The sequence below is a fragment of the Sander lucioperca genome, chromosome 15, assembly GCF_008315115.2.
Source record: "Sander lucioperca isolate FBNREF2018 chromosome 15, SLUC_FBN_1.2, whole genome shotgun sequence".
Lineage (NCBI taxonomy): Eukaryota > Metazoa > Chordata > Actinopteri > Perciformes > Percidae > Sander > Sander lucioperca.
In genome coordinates this window covers 29,789,497-29,803,514 of record NC_050187.1, presented here as the reverse complement: position 1 = coordinate 29,803,514, position 14,018 = coordinate 29,789,497, and the positions used below count along the sequence as shown (strand labels likewise).

Genomic DNA, 14,018 nt, shown 5'->3' with positions numbered 1-14,018 from the left:
ATGGATGGATGGATAGATAGATAGATGGATGGATGGATGGATGGATGGATGGGCCGATGGACAGATGGATCATTTTCTTTCTCTCCGATTTTTAAAGATCAGATGAAACTTTTCCTGATGGAGGCCTTAGATGGGATCCATTTTAATTCTGCTCTGCTCTGCCTTTACCTGGGGTGTTATGCTCTGAATTTGTATTCACTGCTCTGTTTTGTCCCATTCATCTCTTCTTTAATTTTTTCTGTTCAGCATTTCATTGCTCCTTGTGCTGCTCTTACCTCGTCTGGGTTCCGTGTGCACAAATCAAATGTAAATATCCTATAAGCACCATCACTCTGGAACACACAGTCCTGCTGAGCAACAAGAAGGAAAGAAAAAACAAGGAAAGGGAGAGAAAGAATGAGCAGACGAATGTTTGCAGTGAGATTACCATGCAACATAAACCCATAAACCCTGCAAGGAATCAGAGGGATGGAGGGGACAGAGGAAAAGATGGGGATTCGGGGACAGAGGGAATTCAACAAGAGAAGGACATGGAGGGGGAAAAAGAAGAGATGCAAATATGGATAATAGCTAACAGCAGAATGTGAGCAGAAACAAACAAAGACAGAATAAGAGGGAGAAAAAGCCAAGATCAGGAGGGAGCAGAGAGAATGTCAGAAGGCAGAAATACTGAAATACAGAGAGATAAAGAGAAAACAAAAACAAATGTAAGCCCCTGGGGATTAACTCTCTCATTTCTCTATGGGGAAGAATAGAAAAAAAAGAGGATTTCCACCTCCTATCCTCTCAGCCTCCCTTTGCTATCTCTCTCTCTCTCTGTGTCATATTCGAGCATCTTTAGTCTCTATTCATCATGTTGGAACAGACTCGCTGAGCTCGCTAAAGCATGAACACACATGGCTAACCTAGCTGGACGCAAATCCCTTTCTGTTGGTCTCTTTCTTCCTCTCGTTCCCATGCTGCTGCGCAATTTCAGTTGATCTCTTCATTTCTCCGTCAACATGATCCATTATTTGTTTCTTCATAATTTCACTTGTTTGTTGTGGACTGAAAAGGGCAGCATAAAGTATTTTTTACCTGCCTCTTTCTTCTCTGTCTGCGGCGGTTTGGCAGCTGTGCAGTGGTCGCACGGGGGCCAATAACACATAACAGCGCTCATCATTGTTGTGGTGGGTTTAACGAGCTTCGCTAATAAGATGAACGGCCTTCCCGCTGATCAGTTAATGGAGCATTCACTGGTCCTCTGCGGCGGAGCGATTCACAGTTTTCACAGTTTATGCATGAAAAACAATGGACCGAAGGACGATTTAATTACTAATGTTGTGTCATTTAAAAAGTCTGCCAGGGTGGTTTTACAGCAGGAATGTTCCAGTAAAGCAACACGTACACATTCAACAGCTGATTAGCCTAAGTGTTTCCATCAGAACCACCTCATGCACACATTTGTTTTTGATTATTCTAAAGAAATAAAAGGCATTTTTAATAATTGATTGCATTCGATCTTTATCCTCAGACCTCCTACTGTAAAAGTTAGAAGGTGCTCACTCTGGAGGTCATCAACTCAGTTATTAATATTGAAAGTAATTAGTAAAGACACTTGATGTGGCTCCGAGGATGGACAAAGGTTTTTCTTCCTATTTCCTCTACCACGTGGACCTAAAGAGGACCCTTTAGTACCTAGTTTCAAAGAAACGCAACGACAAAATGGTTCAGATGTCCAAATGTGTGCTTTCTGTGCATTTCATTAGTTCATGTAAGTTTTTACAAATTTGCAGCATCAGTGGTTCAGCTTAGTTTGGATCATCTTGTCAAGAAACATTTCCTACATGTGTGGGTATCACATGTTGGTTGCTTACACAGTGCTGTTGAAATGGGATAGAAAATAAACAGTTCCACAGCTGTAGTGTGAAACAGGTTTTAAAGTGAATCTCAAGCCACTGCAGCAGCGTCTCAAGTTACTCTACTCCCTTTTCCCCCTCATCTTCCCTTCACTCCAGTTCTCCAAAGTAGCTTATCTACTTTCCCTTTCCTCCTCTTCTCTTCTTCCTATCTATTTTCTTATTCTACCTTTTGATTTGTGGTCAGTCTATTCTTGATTCCTACTCTAAACCTAAAGTTATTACTATATTCCTGCATATGGCGTCATTCATTGACAGGCACCACGCTGCCAAAGCTGATATTTTGGACATTCTCAAGTCTTAAATATAAAGTCATCTATCCCTATAATTCAAATGTTGTTGTCCCCCCCCCCCCCCCGACACAAGGAAATACAAATCAGCCCATGCAAAAGAATCTCTATTCTCACCATGTATATGTACCCTGTATAACCCTATTATTTTTTAAGAGGTAAACATAAGATCTGGCCACAGTGTACTTATGGCAACCTCACAGACTTCATTGCAGAAGTATAAATCTTTCTTTACATTTGCTTCCTATTTCTCCCATTTCTCTGTGGTCGCCTGTCCCTACTCCCCGAGCCTTTAAGAATCTCAAGTATTTTATTTTTCCTTTAGCCTCAAATCAATTCCAGACGCCACCATTTCCTGCCCCCCCACCTCTCTCTTTCTAACCCTCCCTTAGGGGCTATAGACCAAAACCACACTCAAACACACACACACAGAAATGGAGTGAAAAGGACATAGAGAGTCTCAGGTTTTCTTTTCCATAGCATAAATTCCTTAAACTTTCCTCCCTCCCCCATTTCAATTTACAGGAATTGTGTGCATCTGTGTGTTCTTCTTATTTTTATGATTGAGCAGCATATTTTCCCAAAAACTATTCCCCCTTTACTCTCTGTGTTTGTCTTGGCACGTCTCCTGTCGTACTCATCTGTCCTTTTATCTAAGTCTCACTCAGATTAACATAACATCAGAAGGATACATCCCCTTCTAACGCAGAAGGCGGCTCAGGTTCTGGTTCAGGCTCTAGTCATCTCACGTCTAGACTACTGCAACTCCCTCCTGATTGGCCTGCCTGCATGTGCCGTCCGGCCCCTGCAGCTCATTCAGAACGCAGCAGCTCGACTTGTCTTCAACCTCCCCAAGTTCTCTCACACTACACCTCTCCTCCGCTCTCTTCACTGGTTACCAATTGCTACCCGCATCCGCTTCAAGACACTAGTACTTGCATACAGGGACACGAACGGATCAGCCCCAGCTTACATCCAGGACATGGTCAAACCATATACCCCAACCCGCCCACTCCGCTCTGCATCAGCCAACCTGCTTGCAGCGAGGGAAAACTAATCACTCAACGAAATCCTGACTGTTTGCTGTCCTGGCTCCTAAACGGTGGAATGAGCTCCCTATTGACATCAGGATGGCCGAAAGCCTACGCATCTTCCGCCGAAGGCTAAAAACACATCTCTTCCGACTACACCTCGGATAAACATGAAAAAAAAAGCTGCACTTTCATATGGCTCTTTCTAGTTTTGCTTATTTAAAGCTAATGTACTTGCAATTACTACTTGTTGTCTGGAGTTTGCACCTTCAGGGTTGAAAGCACTTAATTGGAAGTTGCTTTGGATGACAGCGTTAGCTAAATGACAAGTAATGTAATAATGTAATGTAATGTGACATTGTCCTGAATCTCTTGTGATGGAGAGAGAGAGAGCAAGAGAGAGAGAGAGAGAGAGAGAGAGAGAGAGAGAGAGAGAGAGAGAGAGAGAGAGAGAAAAAGTGTGTGTGTGTGTGTGTGTGTGTGTGTTACTGTGAACTCTGAACCTCTGCAGAACCCCTCAATGAGTTGTTTGTGAAGCACTTCATTTATTAACCCCCCAGAAGAAGACTGGATCATTGATTCTGAAAGTTTTTTGACAACCCTGCAAGAAAAAGTCTGTCAGCTTCCGTGGGTCATGAGTCATGAGAGATAATAAGCAAAATAAGAAAAACAAATATGGAAACACCTGCGATGTTCTGCAGCACCCTGTGATTAAGCACATTCATTTTCCATTCCTAAGTATATTCTAAACGTCTTCCGCAGTAATTACAGTGTCACTCTAACACTGTAATGCAAAGCTATAATTGCTTAGATGGATTCTACTGGACTGTGAAGCGAAGAAGGAAAAAGATTGGATTGCAGGAGAAAGAAGAACAGATAATAAAAAAAACAGAAAGGGAGAAAGAGAAGGACAGAGGGATAATTAAAGTGCTGGTTAATTAAGTACGCCCTTCCACACCACATTATAGGGTTTCCATTTAAGTCAATTCTAACATCGTCTTGAATACAAGGCCTTTACCCAACATGGTTTCTTGTTTTAATTTCCACACGTTTAATTCTAGGGTTGGGCATTTCGGAGATTGCTCGTCATAATAAACTGCGAAGTGAAGTTCATCTTTCCAATTATCGGGAGCAAAAGGCTTAACAGTCTCAAAGTTAAAGTCAAGGAAGAGGGCATTCCCAGCAAACCAAAAAAAAAATAAACAGCGGTCAGCAGGCTAATTGAAGCTACGTTGTTTCTGCCTCAAGCTTAACTGTATCTCATCAGCCCGCCTGTTGTGTTACTGTCTATTTCAGCCACTCATTTGGAGGAACACAAAGAGCTGATTGGTTCAGTCATCAACTTGTTTTCAGCTCAGAAGATTTCTTTCCAAATATAAAAAGGCCAAATCAGGAACAGCAGAGTGACGCACCCTGATGAAACATTCACCCTTATTACCGGCATTGTTTGTTTTCATTATGTTTCACTGCATTGAAAACACATTTTTCTACCCCAAATTCTTTGTCTAACCTTTTATTTACATGGAGTAATAGTTTTGTGAATGCTACAATGGAGAAGACCTTTACTTTCTGTACAAATTGCCAAAAACATTCCTTTTAATATTTAAGTTCTGTGAAGAAGTGTCGGACATGACGAACGGTATTTGAAATACTTTAACCATGCAAAGACAATAACTCTCCATGTCGGAAATACTGGTTTTGTGTTGCAACCAGTCTGTCCTTTAAATAAATGCGTGATATGAAATTATGAGGCAGCTGTCTTTATAGAGGCGAACCATGGTCGTACCGATTTAAAACAAGATTACTGGTCCAACAAATTATTAAAAAGGCACAAAACATGATTGCTAAAATGATTTTAAAATGCCATCTCTGTCTCATTAGCAGAAAGAAGTGTTCTGATTGCACATAATTCACCACAAATTGCATATCATTTCCATACAAATGAGTGGGATTCTCAGTAATTGAGGATGCTAATCAAAATGAGCAAAAACAAAAAGATGTTCTCAAAATACATACGTAAACAGTGTTTCTTTTTATGAAATAAAGTACTCTAAAACATAATGATTGTGCAAATTAGACTTCCCAAACACAACAATGGCAGAGTTAATTAGGTGCTAGTTATCTGAATGCGACAAATGGAAGTTTGCATGTGCTGTCAGCACAGTGTTTGCCGTCTTCATTATCAGCTTTGTATTCAGCATTCTTCAAATTAACATCACATGCCAGGAACGCTGTTGTTGTGCCAATAGCAATGTTGGAGAAGTCACTCGTTACTGATTTCTTTCTCCAAGTTTCCCCAAGAGAAAAAATACTAAAAGTAATTGTGCTACCTGACCATGACTTTTGAATTTCACACGTGGATCTACATTAAAATACAAAGTACACTGATGTATAGCTGAAGGATAGTAAAAGAAAAAAAAAAAAAAGTTGAATTATGAAGGAAGTAGCCTTTTACAAAGTAAGCAGTATAGACAGTATACCTGTCTATATCACCGCTGGATGTGACTGACATCCAATGCAGAACTGTTACTGAGAGCCATAAATCAAGAAGTGAACACTTTGGATGCCACACATTCTATAGATGACAAATCTATAGCCAACAAAACTGGTTCTTTGGGCAGCAGTTTGTATTTGGCCCATTTCCTAAAACCATTGACCTGTTACCCAACTGTTCTCCAAGGCCTGCAACGTTATTTATTGTACCAAATAGTGTTTACTCCTTCCAAGCTAAGTGAGTCCATATTCACTCGCAATGATTCTGCCGCTTCCACACAAGGGTGTGAGTCAGTTGATGCTTTTGTGCCTCCCAAGAGGAAACAGATCTGCTTCACTGAGGAAAATGACCCTCTTCAGACTGTTCCCTCCATCAAAAATCTATCAAAGCTCTGTGACACAAACTGCATTACCTTTAGAGCAGGTGACATGATTTGGTAGGGACAAATTTTAGTCCACATGCACTGGTGGTGTATGCCTTCATCCACCATGTTAATCCACACACCTCTGACCATGGTGTTATCAAAGTCAGTGATCATGGTGGGTGCAGTCGTGCCATGTGTTTTCGACTGGGCTTGTTGCAATGATTTACGAAACAAAAAGTACACAAGATCAACACAAAAAAGTGTTTTTGTCATGGTCAAATATCTGACAAAATAGAAACACTGCAAAAGTGTAATACATGGCATAATCAGAAACTGCTAAATGATTACATTACATAATAATTACATTCCCTTGGTATTTAGATTTACATTTTCTTGACATTAACACAGCACAAGAACACTGAGGAGTACTTCATTTCCTTTCATGTAACAATATACTAAGTGGGGTTGATTAGAGATAATAGTACATGAAGAAAGTGTGTGTGTGAGTGTGAGAGAGAGAGAGAAAACAGCAGACGTGGGGTCTTGTGGATGGTAATATAGCACTTGGTTTTCACTAATGGCTGAACAGAAATCGGCAACTTATACACGCGTTAACACATTCATAACACGCAGACAGCATACATACAAGGACACATAACAGTTACTGCAAAGTTAGTCTTCTGTGTGTGTGTGTGTGTGGTGAAGCAATTACAAAGAAATAGCTGCAAAGCTTTCTCAGCATTCGTGAAAATATGTATTAATGAGAGGCTAGCAACTCCGACACACACACACACACACACACACACACACCTATTAGTTCCTTTAATTGAAAGGCAATTAAGCCTCAGGTTTCGCAGTGTGAGCTAAATGCTGGGTGTCTGTTTTCAGCACCGCTCTGTTTTTAAGCTTTTAACAGACCACAAAGAGCCGGCCACTGCAACGAAACACCCAAAGTGAACTTTAATACACCGACTCCCTGTCTATATCTGTCTGTCTAAGTGTCTTCTACTGTTCTGAGTCCCTCTATGTCTTCTAAGTCTCTCACTCAGTCTCAGTCCTTGGCTTTCATACAATCATTTTTCACAAAATGATAAAAATGATAACCAACCTAATGATAAAGACAACTACTTAACCAGCCTTTTATCTTATTTGGTATGAATCTTGTTTCCCCCCCCCCAACTTTCAAGAATCTAATCTGACGATTGGATGGTCAAATCTTTGCAGTATCTCAAACATTTTTTGTAAAATTCACTTGACAGTTAGAGAATGCCAACCAATAGAAATAAAGCCACTCTCTCTCCTTCCTCTGCTCTCTGTTTGATTCATTTCATCCATCCGTCCTTCTTAAAAAAGAAAACAAACTGTGCAGTCTGCAGCTTTGAATGGACAGCAGAGTAGCTCTGTGATTTGTTTTGACGAGTAGGAGTGTATTTCTACAGTAACAGAAAATCTCATTTTAAACCTCACAGTCTATATCGACAACGATTTTATTCAGGGGATTGCTCTGGTGCCGCCGGAAGATCCGCCAGTGGTACCCATTTTCGTCCGGATGTCCTTCACCTTCCTCTTTCTTTGTGTTGGCATTCTAAACGCCGGTGGATTTTTTTTGTAATCAACTTTTTATTAGCACCTTCAGACATACAAAACAAATTCCACAATGTGTGACAGGTAATATCAGATGGTGCACAGAACAGAGAAACACAAATTGAACAAGAACAAAAACCCTCTCCCACCCCCCCGCCCTCTGCGGTCTTGAAGAAAACAAAACAAACACTCCGGTGGATTTGTGAGGACTATGGTTAACTGCTCCTCAGATCTCTGCAGGGTAAATCCAGACAGCTAGCTAGACTATCTGTCCAATCTGAGTTTTCTGTTGCACGACTAAAACAACTTTTGAACAAGCACATGTTCCACCAAAACCAGTTCCTTCCCTAACTATTTTGCAGCGGCACCGTCATTGCGTCAGGCACTTAGCGCCGCCCGAGACAATTGTGATTGGTTTAAAGAAATGCCAATAAACCAGAGTACGTTTTTCTCCCATCCAGGAATGCTGTGTGGACTAGCCAGACCCTCCTATGCAGCGCTGTGGAGGAAGGTCTGGCAACGCAAGACTAAACCTCACATGACCCCCTTTTCTCATCCCAGCAGCAAGATGGGGGAAAAATATATCACATCTGGTTCAAATGTGTGTTTAGGGTTATAGAAGGGTCTAGTGGCTGGAGGAGCACCCGTATGAGTGAAGGGTTACAGGTTTGGACCTGGCAATAGCTAATCGTTGTGTGTTTGTGGTGTCCTTCAGTGCATCTCCTCAGCCAAGATCTCAAACCCATACTGGTCTATTCACTGTAAACAGCTCTAGCTACGTACACTTTTAGATCAGGACAGAAACTACCTTATTCCATCCTGAGGCCATGAAGACAAAGCAGGGTAATGTCACAGTGTTTGTCATACCTATCAAACAAAAATGGAAATGTAATACCTTGACTTAATGTTAAAGAGTTTATTACCTTTGCTGTTTTTTTGAAACTATTTTAAAACATACAGATTTGTTTCTACATTGGCGTTTGAATTCAGTTCCTCACGTAAATTCAACTCCAAAATGAGGCAGCGGACCAAAAATTCTCTGTTGTACTGCCATCTTTGTTCATGTCAGAGCAGGCTCGCCACCATGGCGAATGACACCAATGTGGCAGGAACAAACGATGATACAGCGACTGTGAGAACACAGAGGGGACAAATGTCGCCTTCAGGCTGTTCTGTGGGAACAAACAACACATTCTACATCCATGTCCTGTTCATGTCAACTGCTTACCTAATTCAGACATAATCCTTTAGTTTCGTGGCTTGGGGAGAGTTGATGTTCACTGTGGTCAATTCAGGACAGAAAAAAAACATGCCAAATGTGAGTCAGCATTTGTACTGTAAACTATATGAAGACAGAGAATCACAAGCGGCAGCCACAAGTTAAAACTAACATAACATAACAGAACTGCTCTGTTGATGAATGCAGAGATGATTTGGGGATCATGTCTGGTTTTCAAGATCAGACCATGTTTGAAAGGCCTTGTCCAATGTGAAAAGGAAAGAGGCTGCACAAAGAAATTTCACAACAAATATAGCCGTTCCTTTCTCCTTTAATTCTCATATGTATGTATCATTCCTTTTGTACACATTGTGCAGACAATGTACAGCCTGACCATTGTTTGCCTACAGATCCCTGACAGGCAATATGTTGGGACAGGGTTGAAAAAGTATGAAAAGGTACACACAGTCAGCTACCTACACACTCACACAGTGTGTGCCCAGGTAGACAGGGATATATATCACATTCGTAAATGAATTAATCATCTTTATTACCAATGACCCCCTAGAGAGAGGAGGAGAGGATAAAGAAAGTTGGAGCTGAGAGGGAAGAAAAGTATACGGTCAGGTTTTCTCTGTATAGTTTTCAGGCATTTGTTTGGAGGTTTGGCTTACCAGAGAGAAATGCGAGTGAAGCACAGTCCAGATAAAGACAGCGTCTAAGTAGGAGTGATAGAAAGACGTAGCAAAAAAGCTCATATTATTGTTTCATGGTCCAAAGTCCCCACATGTCTGAGATAGAGACAAAGAATGAGTAAAAGGCATCACCATGGTTGAAATGATTGTCCAAACGGTTTAATCATGTTTACTGAACTCATGGTTTAAAGTGCCATTTTGACCTTTGAGTCATTTTTGTGATCAACTTTTTATTAGCACCTTCAGACATACAAAACAAATTCCACAATGTGTGACAGGTAATATCAGAGGCCTGTACTACGAAGCAAGATTTGGCGTTAACGAGGTAACTTCAGGTTCAACCCAGGGTTTTCTGTACCACGACGGTGGATCACTTGTTACCGGGTTCAATCGCCGTGGTAACTTATGCTGAACACCTAACCTGGTCGGGAGCAGATTATGTTGGAGATTAGAGATCAACTGGTGTAAAAGCACCGCCTACTGACCAATCAATACTCGATTGATAACGGCGTCACCGTTCTTAAAAGATCAGGTGGAGCTCGGTGCGCAGAGAGGGAGAGAGAGGGGGAGAGAGGGATGCGCTCATAAAAGTTAAAACATTTAGAGACCGACAACCCCATTAACATTCCCTGATGGGTATTTTTATGAAATATATAGATTTTAATGGGAGGTAATTACATATAGGCTATCGGCATCTTGAGCCGTGTGTTGCCAAATGCGCACATTGGTTTGAATTATGTTTTTATATATTTTATTTGCTCTCACGATCGCTTCCACTGCCAGGGTTGCAACTGAAATAATAGGCTAAAGCAATGACTGTTTATGGAAAGGAAAAGTGTAATTATGGTCAGATCTAGTGCCTGACTGATGGGGAAGATATTGATAAGCGTTGTGATTTACGCATTTACAGTATCAGCTATTTTTTGCCAGCTTTCCTTCCTGTTTAAGGAAGCAGCGACTGTATTGCGTTTTGCCTGTAAAACCGTGTCTGTGTTCTTCATATTTATGTAGAATTATAATTTGCTCTTCTTATATAAAATTTGCGGCTCTGGTAGATGTTTGTGATTGGTCGTGCTGTGCAAACACCGCCTCTTTTATGTGAACGTGCGTGCCGCTGGATTGGGAAACACTGGGTTGTTGAACTAGTTGTTAACCACCGTCACAGGTTATGCGGACCGCGGTTGTTAGGGTTAGTGAAGCCGGGTAACTGAAATAAATCCAGGACATGTCGATTTTGATTCGTAGTACAGGCCTCAAATGGTGCACAGAACAGAGAAACACAAATTGAACAACACCAAAAACCCTCTCCCCCACCCTCTGCGGTCTCGAGGAAAACAAAACATTTTTTCAGTTCATTTTGTAACTGTATTTGTCAAAACAGAGTAAGGGAAAGTGCAAGGGAAAGTGCAAGGAAGATCTCATGTTGCCAAATGATTTCTGAGAATGCAGTCCAAAAAGCAGCACAGACACGTCCGTTTAGCACAAAACATATGAAACTAGTGTCTGCATTGTGAATTGTTCATATATTGTTAACACTGTATAGCAATTAATCTGTATGGTGGAGAGTTCTACTGTAAACCACACAAACGGCCCATTTTTCATGGTTCGAGACCACACCATGGAGAAATGTTCATTGGGTTGCAGGGTCAAACCTGTCCTGGTTGACAGTGCCAGGAAAGTAAACAATATTTGTGCATCAAACTCCAACATACGCTGAGTAGTATGACCACCTTCGACAACATCTGTACACTTTTCGTAGCCGAGGATGTGTGAAAAAGATTTCAGATTTCAGCTTTAGCTGCGGACATTAAAACCACAACATTTGATCAAACACATCTTGCCTGTGCACATGAAACCTAGAGAGAAGACTGGGATAAAGGCCCTATTAAAGAAAACTAGAGAAGCTGGAGAAATTGGAGCTCCATTTATTCACAGTTGGTGGAATATGTGCTACTACGCGCTTTGTTTCGGTTCTGGAGATAATCACTGTGATTGCAGCTGGGCGGCTATTACTGCTACTCTGACTGAAGAGGCACAGCATGAGACAGAGCCAGAAAAGGGAGCATAACAAGAAAAGAAATGCTATAACCTACTCAAACAATCTTTCACTTCAGACCCAGACTCTGTTAAACACAACTAAAATGTCTGTTTGCTAAGAAATGGAATGCAAGAAAGAATAAGAGGATTATAGGACTGATTCCAATCTTAAACTATCAGTCGTTATCTGAAAATGACCGATTCTTAAAAAGGACAACGTCTGTCCTTCTGTCCCCACCTATTAAAATATAGTAGGAACACTCCACTTACGTACCTGAATAATACATAATCAGATGCAGACATATACACACATTTAAAGACACACTCCCAACTGGACATGTATAGTTTTTCATAAACAAATGCACAAATGTGGTTAGTGAGAATATGTCAGCTGGCGGCATGTTGCGCTTTTTTTTTTTCATCCTATTGCTCTGACTTTTGTGACACACACACAGTGGGTCTCGGTGGCCTCTCTTAGCCAATGAATCACAGTAGTCTAGCTGACTACTTGACTCATGGATTCACAGCATCGCTAAGAGCCCAAGGGAATGGTGCAAAAACACACACACATGTATGCTGTTCACTATTCTAATGTGACTCTTGAGTCATGTATTCAGACAGAGGAAGTGGTCTGGCCAAAAGGCATGCTCGCCCTGGGGAGTCATTATCACTGTCTGTTTCTGGGTTGCATTCTCTCTCTCAGCCATTAAGGATGTCAGAAAAGTAAAGAAAACAACAAAAGCATATTAGACGTAGAATCTCTCTCTCTCTCTCTCTCTCTCTCTCTCTCTCTCTCTCTCTCTCAAAGTGATCACGCCATTGACCAACAAAAACCTGGTCTAAAGTCAATAATGCAGCATTTCATTGTTATTTTAACAGCGTATTAGTAAAATGTGCCTAGGCTCGTGCACAGCGCGCACACTACATACATACACACACACACAGCAGCACACAAACACGCAAAAGATTAAAATTATTAAGCAGCAAATCCGCCATCATAATAGCAATGCGCCAAGGTACAAACGCGCCTGGCTTTTAAAGGGAATGGGAGATGAGACTCTGATTGGTTTATTGCATGTTACGCCCAAAACACACCGATGATTAATTAAGACACCAAGTGCATCCCTCTTGAACCATGCGCCTGGCACACGGACCCTTTTTTCCGCCATTAAACTAGCAAAAGTGGATTCGTACACACCCTAAACACACCTGTGCCAGGCGCTTCACGCCGTGTGCTTAGATCGGTAAAATAGGGCCCAATGTGTTTAACGTATATGAAAGGAACTGAATGGTTAGGATATTTAAGTGGTGTTGATTCCCCATCTTGTGTGAGGAAGTAATTTTCTATCCATTGCTTTATTTTAATTCGACAGCAGCGTCATTTCATTGTCAAACAAGTCACACATTATCATACTCACAGTCAAAGAGTATTTGTGAGCCGTCACTCTGCTACCAATCTGTTTTATTGTTGTTGTTTTTCATGTGTTTGACTTGACAGTTTTTGAGGCACATAACAGATGACCGGTAGCAGGGTTTCAGGATAATGGTAAAAGCAATTTATTTTGGACTTGCTTTATTTTTGCTTGTTAATTAAAGCTGACACTTAATTTGACACATAAATGACAGTTTGAGAGCGTGTTACCAGATTCTGCATAGCAGGTGTCAGCTCCTTGCACAACAACTGCACACCAGGGTACATAATTGTTTTGGTGGTGTTGTTTTTAAGACTTGTTTGACATGTTGAAGAAATTCACAAATGGTTTCACCTGCAATTGACAACTTCCGAGAATAGATATTCCTGAGACGTTGCTTTTGTTTTCTTGTTGTAAATTGTCAGCCAACTCTACATTTTTTCAACAGATAAAAGCAGCTCTTTACACAAGTAGTGTTTCCGTTTTGGTTTTAGGTTACTTTTAAGACTACATGGCTTTGAGTAAAATGGACAGAAAAGGCTAAATTAACCTCGCATAGTTGCATCTTCTCGTCTTTTTGTCTGGTCTTTTCTGCTTTAGCATTAGTCTCCAATTTCTCTACAATCCTTTAAGGTATTTTGGGTTTAGTCTCACATATGTCGCATCAAGCAGATAACTTGCTGTTGCAAAGACGAAACAGCGTTTAGGGCTTATGCAGACAAATGATAGACAAGAACAAACACACATACGGAAACACAAACAAATGTGCACATCAATCAGAAGACTCAAGGATAATTAGCCAGATGATGAGCCGGTATGGGATTGACTGTCAACACTTCCTGGTTGGCTGGTCATGTGGTCAACAGGAGCCACAATGAGTCCTGAGGGTATTTTGAACATCTAATGAGCTATGGATTATTAAACACACATTAGCATTCACAACCTTTATTCATATGGCAAAGTATAGGTTAAGACAGAAGAATGAGAATGAAAA

The 14,018-nt window shown here is 41.0% G+C and overlaps 1 protein-coding gene and 1 long non-coding RNA gene across 2 annotated transcripts in view; one reads left to right on the top strand and one right to left on the bottom strand.

Moving 5' to 3' along the window:
• Positions 1-14,018, bottom strand: part of LOC118493258 — a 185,462-nt gene that overhangs the window by 14,382 nt on the left and 157,062 nt on the right. The window contains exon 3 of the long non-coding RNA XR_004895262.1: positions 5,884-5,892. This is a non-coding gene — a long non-coding RNA (uncharacterized LOC118493258). The remainder of the gene's footprint in view (positions 1-5,883; positions 5,893-14,018) is intronic.
• The window catches only part of cdh11 (cadherin 11, type 2, OB-cadherin (osteoblast)), an 89,333-nt gene that overhangs the window by 45,023 nt on the left and 30,292 nt on the right, over positions 1-14,018 (top strand). The window lies entirely within an intron of this gene.